This window comes from Dermacentor albipictus, chromosome 5 (genome assembly GCF_038994185.2).
Source record: "Dermacentor albipictus isolate Rhodes 1998 colony chromosome 5, USDA_Dalb.pri_finalv2, whole genome shotgun sequence".
NCBI lineage: Eukaryota > Metazoa > Arthropoda > Arachnida > Ixodida > Ixodidae > Dermacentor > Dermacentor albipictus.
Genome location: NC_091825.1, coordinates 77073533 through 77087072, shown reverse-complemented (window position 1 = coordinate 77087072; position 13540 = coordinate 77073533). Strand labels below are relative to the sequence as shown.

At 45.4% G+C, this 13540-nt stretch overlaps 1 long non-coding RNA gene across 1 annotated transcript; it reads left to right on the top strand.

The window, feature by feature from the left end:
• The first annotated feature begins 11020 nt into the window (after nt 1-11020).
• On the top strand, nt 11021-12977 carry LOC139060498 (uncharacterized). The gene is made up of 2 exons (XR_011514873.1): nt 11021-11838; nt 12740-12977. It is a non-coding gene; the product is annotated as an uncharacterized lncRNA (long non-coding RNA).
• Nucleotides 12978-13540: the final 563 nt, after the last annotated feature.

Sequence of the window (13540 nt, the reverse complement as noted above, 5' to 3'; positions counted from 1 at the left end):
TCTGTGAGGCGGAGGATAAATCCTGCGGTGGAGTCGCTGGATCTCGAGTCGGTCGCAGTAATTGGACGGCAGAGGCACGAAGGTAAAGGGTGGGGATTGATGAGACGATTGGTCTTGCCCCGCTCGGTTGATTAGCGCTCGTGCTAGGGCGTTCGCCCTTTCGTTCTCCTCCAGACCCGCGTGGCCCGGCGTCCACGTGATTTGATGGTATTCTTGCAACCTCGGGTCTAGAATCTGAGCCGCCAGCAGCGGTGTTCGTCCGTTGGTAAAGTTACGGCAGGCCTGTTGCGAGTCGGTAACGAAATGAACTGCCCTGCAGCTTACCCTGTCTTCTTGCTTTATTAACAGCGCCGCGGCTATGGTTTCAGCCGCAGCTGGGGTCTTTGCCCTTACGGAGGCTGCGGAGAGGCCCCCGCAAAGAGGCCCCCTACAAGGTACGCCGCCACGTCCACGTACGTAACGTACGGGTCACCCTTGAATTGTCGGCGCTGTCTGACGACGCGAGCCTTGCGCCGTCCTTTATGGAGTTCATGACTCATGTGCTTCGGTATCGGATTCGCATTGATCTTGACTCTGACCACGGGCGGGAGTGATCGTTGCCCAGCGAGGGCACGGAGCTCCGTTGCCGTTCTGGTCCGGTGGAGGATGGCTCTGCCCGCCGACGTGTTTTGTAGTTTGGCCTCTTGCGAAGCCATAACCGCGTACGACGGCACAGCGAAGGTGTTGTGGATCCCGAGGGCCGCTAACTTCTCGTTTGAGGTGGTGACAGGGAGACCCAGGGCCATTTTGTACGCGCCTCTGATGACGGCATCGACTTGTACTTGGTAGCGTTTGTTTAGCGAGCGGTAGTGATACGGCATGTCATACGTTATTCTGCTGATCAGATCGTTCTTTTGTTGACGTTACAGACAAATCCGGACAGGCCGCCATTGGAATCTGAACCTGGCAACGTTTAACGCTAGAACGTTATCTAGTGAGGCGAGTCTAGCAGTGCTGTTGGAGGAACTAGAAGGCAATAAATGGGATGTAATAGGGTTCAGTGAAGTTAGGAGGACAAATGAAGCATATAAAGTGCTAAAAAGCGGGCACGTCCTGTTCCTGATTAATAAGAATATAGTTGGTAACGTACAGGAAATCTATAGCATTAACGAGAGGGTGGCAGGTCTTGTTGTGAACCTTTATAAGAGGTACAAATTGAAGGTCGTACAGGTGTACGCCCCTACATCCAGTCATGATGACCAGGAAGTCGAAAGCTTCTATGAAGACGTGGAATCGGCGATGGGTAAGGTCAAAACAAAATACACTGTACTGATGGGTGACTTCAATGCCAAGGTAGGCAAGAAGCAGGCTCGAGACAAGGCAGTGGGGGATTATGGCATAGGCACTAGGAATAGCTGGGGAGAGTTATTAGTAGACTTTGCAGAACAGAATAATATGCGGATAATCAATGCATTCTTCCGCAAGCGGGATAGCCGAAAGTGGACGTGGAGGAGCCCGAACGGCGAGACCAGAAATGAAATAGACTTTATACTCTGCGCTAACCCTGGCATCATACAAGATGTGGATGTGCTAGGCAAGGTGCGCTGCAGTGACCATAGGATGGTAAGAACTCGAATTAGCCTAGACTTGAGGAGGGAACGGAAGAAACTGGTACATAAGAAGCCGATCAATGAGTTAGCGGTAAGAGGGAAAGAAGAGGAATTCCGGATCAAGCTACAGAACAGGTAATCGGCTTTAACACAGGAAGAGGACCTCAGTGTTGAAGCAATGAACGACAATCTTATGGGCATCATTAAGGAGTCTGCAATAGAAGTCGGTGGCAACTCCGTTAGACAGGATACCAGTAAGCTATCGCAGGAGACGAAAGATCTGATCAAGAAACGCCAATGTATGAAAGCCTCTAACCCTACAGCTAGAATAGAAATGGCAGAACTTTCGAAGTTAATCAACAAGCGTAAGACAGCTGACATAAGGAAGTATAATATGGACAGAATGGAACATGCTCTCAGGAACGGAGGAAGCCTAAAAGCAGTGAAGAAGAAACTAGGAATTGGCAAGAATCAGATGTATGCGTTAAGAGACAAATCCGGTAATATCATTACAAATATGGAGGAGATAGTTCAAGTAGCTGAGGAGTTCTATAGAGATTTTTACAGTACCAGTGGCACCCACGATGATAATGGAAGAGAAAATAGTCTAGACGAATACGAAATCCCACAGGTAACGCCGGAAGAAGTAAAGAAAGCATTGGGAGATATGCAAAGGAGGAAGGCAGCTGGGGAGGATCAGGTAACAGCAGATTTGTTGACGGATGGTGGGCAGATCGTTCTAGTAAAACTGGCCACCCTGTATACGCAATGCCTCATGACTTCGAGCGTATTGGAATCTTGGAAAAACGCTGACATAATCCTAATCTATAAAAAGGGGGACACCAAAGACTTGAAAAATTATAGACGGATCAGTTTACTGTCCGTTGTCTACAAAGTACTTACTAAGGTAATTGCAAATAGAATCAGGAACACCTTAGACTTCCGCCAACCAAAGGAAAAGGCAGGATTCCGTAAAGGCTACTCAACAATAGACCATATTCACACTATCAATCAGGTGATAGAGAAATGTGCGGAATATAACCAACCCTTATATATAGCTTTCATTGATTACGAGAAAGCGTTTGATTCAGTCGAAACCTCTGCAGTCATAGAGGCATTGAGGAAGCAGGGTGTAGACGAGCCGTATGTAAAAATACTGAAAGATATCTATAGCGGCTCCACAGCCACCGTAATCCTCCATAAAGAAAGCAACAAAATCCCAATAAAGAAAGGCGTCAGGCAGGGAGATACGATCTCTCCAATGCTATCCACAGCGTGTTTACAGGAGGTATTCAGAGACCTGGATTGGGAAGAATTGGGGATAAGAGTTAATGGAGAATACCCTAATAACTTGCGATTCGCTGATGATATTGCCTCGCTTAGTAACTCAGGGCACAAACTTCAATGCATGCTCACTGACCTGGAGAGGCAAAGCCAAAGGGCAGGTCTAAAAATTAATCTGCAGAAAACTAAAGTAATGTTTAACAGTCTCGGAAGAGAACGGCAGTTTACGATAGGTAGCGAGACACTGGAAGTGGTAAGGGAATACATCTACTTAGGACAGGTAGTGACTGCGGATCCGGATCATGCCACTGAAATAATCAGAAGAATAAGAATGGGCTGGGGTGCGTTTGGCAGGCATTCTCAGATCATGAACAGCAGGTTGCCATTTTCCCTCAAGAGAAAAGTATATAACAGCTGTGTTTTACCAGTACTCACGTACGGGGCAGAAACCTGGAGGCTTACGGAAAGGGTTCTACCTAAATTGAGGACGACGCAAGGAGCTATGGAAAGAAGAATGATAGGTGTATCATTATGGGATAAGAAAATAGCAGATTGGGTGAGGGAACAAACGCGAGTTAATGATATCTTTGTTGAAATCAAGAAAAAGAAATCGGCATGGGCAGGACATGTAATGAGCAGGGAAGATAACCGATGGTCATTAAGGGTTACGGACTGGATTCCAAGGAAAGGGAAGCGTAGCAGAGGGTGGCAGAAAGTTAGGTGGGCGGATGAGGTTAAGAAGTTTGGAGGGACAACATGGCCATAATTAGTACATGACCGGAGCAGTTGGAGAAGCATGGGAGAGGCCTTTGCCCTGCAGTGGGCGTAACCAGGTTGATGATGATGATGATGATGACAGACAAATAGTAGGAGCGTCCACAGCCTGCAAACATGACACTGCAGCTTTACCTCATCGATCCTTGACGAATGCACCAAATACAATAAAATCAATGTTGCACATGAGGGAACATGTGACACATGGCGTTCCAGTAGCACGCATAAAGAGGAAGACTAAGCGACACGATCCACCCACCCTACAGTGATTTGGCTTATTGTATCAATGCAACACGTGGGCCATCAAGGGTGCCGTGTTGCAAGTTTCGTTACCCTAATTCCTGCCCTTTCGGACGCATGGTCATTCGTACTCTACGTGCAAGACCACTATTGAAAACGCAAATGTTGACGTGTGTGCATACAGGTCCCTCCATTTATCAATCTCATCTTCGCCACCACCGTGCGAGAGCTAGGCCTTCGCCCAGGACGCCTTCCAGAGACCCATAACAATGGATTCATGGATCCCACATACCGCTCCCTATATAGTGGGCTTCCTACACGAAACAAGTTTGCTGGTGCACTTGTTTAGCATATCTGCGTATTATGCTTAAAGGCAGGCCTTCAAAGGAAAAAGAAAAAGACAAAGATGGCGGTTCCGTCCTTTAGAGATGATTGGTGACTCTAATTCTATTTCTAATAATAATGTTGGCCGATGAGCGGTGCATGCAAATTGGCTACAAGCCTAGACACAAGCTATATCTATAGCGTAAAAGAGGGTCATTGAAGAGCGGCACATAAGCAGTGGCAGATACCCAAAATGGCAAATATCAATTGGCCCGAGTTGGCGTCAAAGGGGTTCAATGAAGAGCACAACACACCGAGCGTTGCATACCCAGCGACCCAATTAAGTTGGTCCGACGGTTCGTTCTTAATTCGGTTTACCTCAGCACAGCAGCCCTATGCTCGACCCACTTGAACCTAAGTTGGCAGGGAAGAGGATGGCGCACACACTGGGTAAGGTTTTCAAAGTCAACGACAATTATAAAAAAATGAAGGTGGCTCCCCTAGACCACCTTCATCTCCAGGTTAGCCCAGAGTAAATCCCTATTGCAGAAGTGGGCCTGCGTTGTGGTGCACGCCACTACGACGCGTCTATACACCACTCCGCGCGGACTTTTTCTGAGCCCATGACAACGGACTGGCGTAAACACGACGCAGATTTCAGACAACAGCTTCATCGTCGGGCTGCCGGAGCCAGCAACCGCTTCCAAGATTACTGCGCAGATTCCGCCGATTCCACGCAATAGCCTCGTCGTCGGCCCCATGAAACAACCGGCATCGACAACGCCGCATGCTCGACTGAAAAGCGAACCCGTGCCCTGATTTGGCCAGGGTGCCATCGACAACCGAGCCAACTGGGGCCACTAATGCCCACCGGCAGCGAGATACGTAGTAAACGCCCACCGCCTCCCACGATAGCGCCCGGAACAGTTCCGTCACTAACGTGGTGACTGCTACGGGTGTCTGTAGGGCTAAATACAAAACAGCTACGTTTCAAGCCTTGTGCGCAGCAGCATCAAATATATTGGGACCGAGCACACGCGCGAAAGATTAGGCAGGAAGTAATCAGGTATAGTGACCGCACCGAGGAACTCTACTGAGTCAAAAACGTGACAAGCCGCGATTTCAAAATATTTGCCAAATAAAGAACGCAGAGCAAGACACAGTAATCCTGATTCGATTCATGAGCCCAAAGTTTGGAATAGATATTTAGCCCCTATTTTAGAACAGGCACCATATACGGTGGCCGCACTGTTTGGACATATCTTAATCAGCTTCTAAACCGCTTTTGCATGTTCAAGCTGTGGCCGAAGTTTTGTGTCGTCCACCCAGTGACCGTCCACGATATCTCCCGAAACAGAGGCTTGCGAAATCACACCGACGTTATAGGCACCCATTGTAAACACGGAGGCAATTGAGGCAAGAAATGGACAGATTCCCACGTGATCAAACATGGCAGCGCCCACGGGATCGCCACGAAAACGGTCGATAAGCAGGCTACCTGGTTTAGGTATGATTCATGAAAATAAGCAGAAAAATAAACTAGTGTTCGGTAATTATTTCCAATACTTCCGCTTAAGCCAGGAACGCGAAAGGATTGTCACGCATGACATCTAACATAACGTCTATTTTCACCGTATTAGAAGTTGTTATCTTGTACAGTCATTTTAGGACTGTGAGAAACCTTGAGGACAACAGCAACGTGTGCATCACAGTGAAACGCTTAAATAAGTAAAATTTTTTAAAGGCTGCATTTTAACATACACCTGAGATTTTAACATGATCCTGAGATGATTCCCCAATCACATCGTATACAGCTTCGACGAAATATAAAGAACGTGCCTCGCATCAAGAAGACGAAAAAGAAACTAAGTTTCCATATCATTTCGTCTTTGAATAACCAACCGGACACCGCGAAGTAACGAGTGCAAAGTTTGAAAGAATAATTTATCAGTCAAAACTGATTAAGCATTTCTCTTTCGTTGCCCTTTAAGCATACAGTTTCAAATTAGGTCATAACCGGCACGTCGATCGCGACAAGCAGCCATAAGAGTTCAAAGAAGCAGGCATACAGCGTATCGTATATATAGCAGGGCTGCGCTCAGCATGCGCCAGCACCGCTTCTAGCGTTCCGCAGAATAAAAGCAAGTCTGAGACTACGCTGACGGGTCGTGTATGCTCTCTTCGGAGGCCTGTCGAGACCCTACGAGTTCGAGACCCTACGCGACTTTGAGGGTGGCTATATATATATATATATATATATATATATATATATATATATATATATATATATATATATATATATATATATATATATATATATATATACATATGTATATGTAGCCACCGTCAATGTGACAAGTCACCCTCAAACTTCAAAGGTCCTGAAAAAAGAAAAAAATACTTTTTGCCGCGCAAGCGACATGGCCATTATTGAGTACTCGGCAGATCAACGTGATGATAGCGTTCAGGAGGACGTACATGGCTCACGAAAAAATTTCACAAACGCTATTCAGCATTGCACCAAATATTTCGTACTTACATGACAAGTGAGAAGACCCGACCAAATTCATGGACTAACTGGCATGCGATGTCAGTCGTAAACTAAAACGCATGAGAAAAAATACAAAAGGCAAACGCAAACCTTACATGATATAAAACGCAACTTAGATGAGCAAATTAAGAATTCACGTAATCAGTGCTTCAATGCAATCCTCAGTTTTTTGAAGAGGCATCTATTAAAATTTTGGGTGTTATCTCGCTCAAGGTAGAGATGATGTTAAGAAACTTAAATGGGAGATCAATTACGGAAAGCAAGTATATCGCGCAGTTTTTGAATGAGTCGTTTCAAATTGTTTTCTCATCTTCTAGCGAACATAATCTGTTAAATCCACACATTTTGTGACGATGTACCTGTTCTATCGGTTGGAGAGGTCCTAAACCTTTTGCGTAAGTTTAATGCAAAGTCCAGCTCCAGGTATATATATATATATATATATATATATATATATATATGTGTGTGTGTGTGTGTGTGTGTGTGTGTGTGTGTGTGTGTGTGAGCGCGCAAAGGTATTAGATGGAAATTAGATGCAAAAAAGGTATCACACGTTTATGTCGCAAAATGTGGCAGTTATATTATTACTCCAAAGGGTGTAAACTTTTCTTAGAATGCGCGCATGCCGTTCGTGATATGGAAGTACCGGGCTCGTAGCGTTAACGAAAGCAAAGCAAATTATTATTGTCGTTGTGGGACAAAGTATCCGCTCAGAAGTGCGCGAACTTCTTTAGGAGTGCGTGAAAGCTATACACTCTAAGAACAGTTTACACCCTTTGGAGTGCCCCTTCTGCTACACAACGATAATCGTCATCTGCCTTGATGCGTTTCCCTTCTTTAACGCTGCGAGCCCGGTACTTTCCAGTAGCGAACGGCATGCGCGTTATCAGCATGATAGCATTGCCGACAGGAAAGTAGCGGGCGCGGCGTTTTCAAGAAAGGAAGCGCATCAAGGCAGATGACGATTATCGTTGTGTAGCAGAAGGGGCAATCCAAAGGGTGTAACTCTGCCTAAGAGTGTAGAGTGTAGGCAAGTACGATCGAAAAACATTTTACACCCCTTGGGGCGTTTTTTGGTCCCACCACAAATTAGTCATTTGCTTCGCTCGCATTCACTTTCTCGAACACGTTGGGCTCGCCGTTTTCCCGTCAAAAATGCTATACCGCACGCTGATAAAGCGCAAGCCGTATCGCGACCTGGTACGTGCCGGGCGCGCAGATTTAAGGAGAGGCAGGCAAGATAGATGACGACTATCGTTGTTGACGGACAAAGGTACGCCCCAAAAGCCTGCAAACTGCGTTTTGGGGTGTAGCGCATTGGTAGAATTCTCAGTCCATGCGTTGCCCAGTGCGGCGGTTTTTATCTTCGACGCTTTTATCTACGGAATAACACTTCGTATACGACCACTGCAATTTTTGGCGATGCAAAGTTACGTCACATCACGTATACATGATATGCGCACCTTCGTGCTTACACTATATGCGAGGTACTCCCTTTTCTTTTGTTTTTGTTTTTGTTTTGTCGCTAGCACGAGCGGTGCATGCACTGTAAACCGATTTACACCCGTAAGGGTGCTTTTATGCGGGCTTAATTCACGCCCTTAAAGCCCTCGAAATGGCTATTTTGCATGTAGATGCGTCGTTTTCGAGGGTGAAATTTGCAACAGCACACCGTTAGCAAGGTCAGGTATTGACGGGTGCAAATTTCTATATTACGCCCTTCAAACAGGTAACAAAATGTATTTCAGGAAGAAGGTCATAAATAAACTGTCTGCCCTCGATAGGCAATCTACTCTCTCTGACTGAATATTTACTAAACAAACGAAATTAAGAACACTCCGCAACCACATTTGCTCTATAGGATGCGAACACGAACTCAACAGCATGATTGCTAGTAACAGTTTACTCATTTTCAATTAGGTAACCACTTTAATAGCACATAGGAACATTGCGCACATGCATGTGGCAGCAAGCAGATGACAACTATTCCATGAAGTTGGTTCTCCCTTTATTTTTTACAAGTTGCCGACTACTTGGCGAGGCGTAATAAGAGGTATAATCGCAATTTATGGCCGTAAATACGAGGGCAACGCTGGGAACCTTGAGCGCCTGCGTGTTTTGCATAAGTACGCGGTCACCTGCGGAGAGACAGTCACATTTAGTGAAGATGACGGTGCTTCTCTTGCTTTCATTTTGATGCTTTCACTGCGTAGTTCCATGTAAGTGCTCCTTCTGCGAATAAAATCAATTGCAAGTCGGCGCTATCCATGTTGCCTCCTTTTTTGTTGTCTCAGTTATGTTTAGCATTGCGTCATAAGCTTGCACGAAGGTTTCACTTTCATCAACTGGCTACACATGCAGGCGTTATCACCCTGGGGTAACGAAGAGCTAAACGAGCTGCAATCAGACTCTTTACTATAACCATTTCGGAATGCGATGAGCCCTAATGAGTGCGAATGTGATATGACTTGTGAATATATATGACATGCTCTTTATGAATTGCAATCATCGCGAATATTTTTTAAGTGTTTCGACGTTCGCTATTGCCGCTTTGCCATTCGACATCAGGAACACGATCGCTAACGTTTGGCTCCTAACTGCGCCTGGTTTCTGCATTATGTGACGTAGTGCTCAGGTTTTATCTCACGGAATAATATTTGGTCATTCGCGTGCAGATGCGCGCATTTAGTTAGACTCATTGTCTCAAGTCGTGCCTTCGTTGTGCTCGCTATTACCGCACGCTTCAGAGTGTGGACGATGTTCTCACGTTTTTGCGCGAAGTACGGAATCCCTTTTCCCCAGTGCATTTGCACGACCGCGTGGACCCTCATTCTCCACTTTTGTTTACATTTTGTTTCTTTTTACTTCGTCATATCTTTTCCCCTCTGTTTTTCTTTTTCTTTTTGGTGTGGCGTTATGCAGTTTTTTTTACCATACCCGCTGAAATCACTCGCTGGTGTATAGCGTTCTGCTGCAAATCACGAGGTCGTGGGTGTGACTCACTGGCGTGCCGGCCGCATTCCAAGCGCTAGCGTATACCCTGCTTCCCGTGCATGTAAATGTACCCTTACAAAAATCGGTTTGACCTTTCAGTCACTCATGAGTCACCTATCAGTCACCCCTGTCACCTATCTGTAGACTCGACCTTTCTGTAGACTAAGTCCGCAGAATGTCTGCAGACACCGTGCGGACTGCAAGTAGACTTGTCTGTAATATGCGTGCCCAGTGAGTGTGTGTGTAATTATGTATATGTATCTATATATACATACATATTCTGAACCATGCCATAATTTATAATTACGGTTGAATAGTTTTGACCTTTCAGTCACCCATGAGTCACCCACCAGTCACCTCCACGTAGACCTAGTCTGCAGAATGTCTGCAGACACCGTGCGGACTGCAAGTAGACTTGTCTGTAATATGCGTGCCCAGTGAGTGTGTGTGTAAATATGTATATGTATCTATATATACATACATATTCTGAACCATGACATATTTTATAATTACGGTTGAATAGTTTTGACCTTTCAGTCACCCATGAGTCACCCACCAGTCACCTCCACGTAGACCTAGTCTGCAGAATGTCTGCAGACACCGTGCGGACTGCAGGTAGACTTGTCTGTAATATGCATGCCCACCGAGTGTGTGTGTGTGTGTAGATGTATATCTATATATAAACGCATGTATATACATATTCTGAACCATGACACATTTTATAATTACGGTTCAATAGGTCTGACCTTTCAGTCACCCTTGAGTCACCCACCAGTCACCTCAACGTAGACCTAGTCTGCAGAATGTCTGCAGACACCGTGCGGACTGCAAGTAGACTTGTCTGTAATATGCATGCCCAGCGAGTGTGTGTGTGTGTGTAGATGTATATCTATATATAAACGCATATATATACATATTCTAAACCATGACACATTTTATAATTACGGTTCAATAGGTCTGACCTTTCAGTCACCCATGAGTCACCCACCAGTCACCTACATGTACAGCTAGTCTACAGATTGTCTGCATATTGTCTGCAGACACCGTGTGGACGGCAAGTAAGTAGACTTGTACGTGATATGCATGCCAAATATATATATATATATATATATATATATATATATATATTCTACATGACACATTTTATAAATAACAGTTAAATCGGCTTCACCTTTCAGCCACCCACGAATCACACACACACACACGTGTGCGCATCCTGAACCATGACACATTTTATCATTGCGCTCTGTTTTGCCATTTTAACATTTTGAAAACTTTGTCACTGATTGCTACAAGAACAGTCTGATAATGGCAGTTATATAAATCAATTATTTAATACTAATTGAAATAAGGTAATTAATAATTATAAAATAATAAAAATAAAATAAGACATTAAAATAGATAATTAATAATTAATAAGGTAATAAGGTAATACTGGCGTGTTACATAACGTACATTAAATGCAGCAGTTATACTATGGCTCGAACCGCAGCCTGAATTTAAGGACATATCTACCGCGCGACGCCGACACCATCCATCCGACCACCGACTGCGTGGTTGCTTTCGGCGCCGGCCCCCAGGAGGCGCTGGCCGCGAGCACCGGTAAAATTACGGTGAGTATATTTTCCCGTCTGCACCTGGCCACCGACAAGTCACGCCGTGCACGCGTGCACGCCATGTGCACGCCGCAGTGACGGCGACCGATGAGGTAGTGAACATGCCGTGCCGAGAGGAATTGTGGCGATTTTTGTGTGTATTAATGATCCAAAACCCCTGTGACTGCATAACCTAGCTCTCAGTGTTTTCCGTGTGGTGTGCCGATGCCAATTATCGTAGTTATGACCCGGTCGCGCTTTCTTTGTTACCGGCTCATGAAAAGCCGATGGTACTCTCGCTGCGCTCGCATTCCATCACAGTGCGCGGAAGAATTTTTTGAAAGTTGTGCTATCACGTGCTGTAGTTCATCTGCAATTCTACGCTGTTGAGGCTGGAGGCACCGTGCACCGACTGTCTTTCCTGCGGTACCTGTGCGATGCGGCAGCAGCTGTCACGGAGACTCGTTTACCGAGCACGCCTAGAAAGGTAAGTCCGGCGCGTGCGCGCATTTTTGTAGTCCGTGAAGTGGACATTTCTGTACGAGTAACAAGGTGATTAGTAACGTGACAAAAATGATCGTGCTTTTCGAATGTTCGTTCTTGTCGCAGGGCGCATTTAGCGAAGTTTGATGAAAATTGCCCTAAAACGTGATGTTGCCAAAATCTATCGACTATTTGCTTTCTGCTGTGAAGTTTCCTTGCGCCGGGGACTGCTTGATTTGAATAGGCGCGAAAATTCAAGCAGGGAAAGTTACTATTTCTGTACGTAATTTTTCAGCGAGAAATCGTATAGCCATTTCTAGAGGTACGTCGATTTGTCGTCTTCACAGCTAACGGCTGCGCGAGATGGCACCCGATTGCTGTGTACGACGCATGGCCAGATTTTAGCTTGTATGCAAGTTCTTTTATTTATATAGTGTCTTCAGACAGCCTGTATTTCTTGCGTTGGGTGTCATGTGTTTTCGTGTATTTGTAAATGGTTCCGAGATTTCAACAACAGTATCTATCTTTAATGGAAAAAATTGTTTTCTCACCTGAAAAAGAGGGAGTCTGTTCTTTTTCAATGCATCGTCCTTTGGGGCAGGGCTTTGTTGCACCGCATAAATAAATTAGGTTTTCGAACGCTTATATCATGTGTTAACGAGTTTTCTGGTTGTGCAATTCGCATTTGACTTGGTACAGACGTGCGTTTGTGTGAAGTTTTTTATAGTTGATTCATGTTTGCTCCAGTTCCATTTACATGTTGACTGCCTGTGATGTAATAATCGGGTATTTGTGCAACCATGCAGCTTCATGTAGCTGTTTGTACGAGACTTTTCACAATGTCACAAGTTTACAGTTTCAGCAGGGTTAACTTTACAGTAAACTAAACATTTCTTCTTGTTTAGGGATGTCACGATTTTGTGAGCCAGAGGAATCTACATCACTTGGGAGCCTGCGGCACTTCTGTAGGCTGAACAGCGCGTCAAAGCATCTGATTTGCATGCTGCGACAAGGTGTGTGCAAGGCGGTCACTGCCACTCACATGAGATGTCGGTACTCACTACTTCATTCCTTGGAAGCGATATTCTTGGTCCCAACCAAGCAGCCCGGAAGAAATCGGAGACAAATAAAATGTGCAAAGAATACTATTGCGTCTGTTATTTTATTGCATGCATGCATGCCAGTTCCCCATAGTGGGGCTACAGAAATTCTATCTAATGTCTGCCTAAATGCTGTAATCCTGTGACCACAATCTCGACAGACTTTCTGCAGAAATGCTGTATCCTGCAGCTACACAGATTGAGCAGACTTTCTGCAGAAAGGGTGTACCAATTGGGCGCTGGGAGGTGACAGGGGGTGACAGAAAGTCTGTCACCTGTCTTCAGATATTCTGCATCCCGGGTGACTCGGGGTATGCAGAATTTCTGCAGAAAGGGTGTACCAACTGGGTGCTGGGAGGTGACAGGGGGTGACAGAAAGTCTGTCACCTGTCTTCAGATATTCTGCATCCCGGGTGACTCGGGGTATGCAGAATTTCTGCAGAAAGGGTGTACCAATTGGGCGCTGGGAGGTGACAGGGGGTGACAGAAAGTCTGTCACCTGTCTTCAGATATTCTGCATCCCGGCTGACTCGGGGTATGCAGAATTTCTGCAGCAAGTCTGCAATGATTTTTGTAAGGGATATCCCAAGTCGTCAAGATTATTCT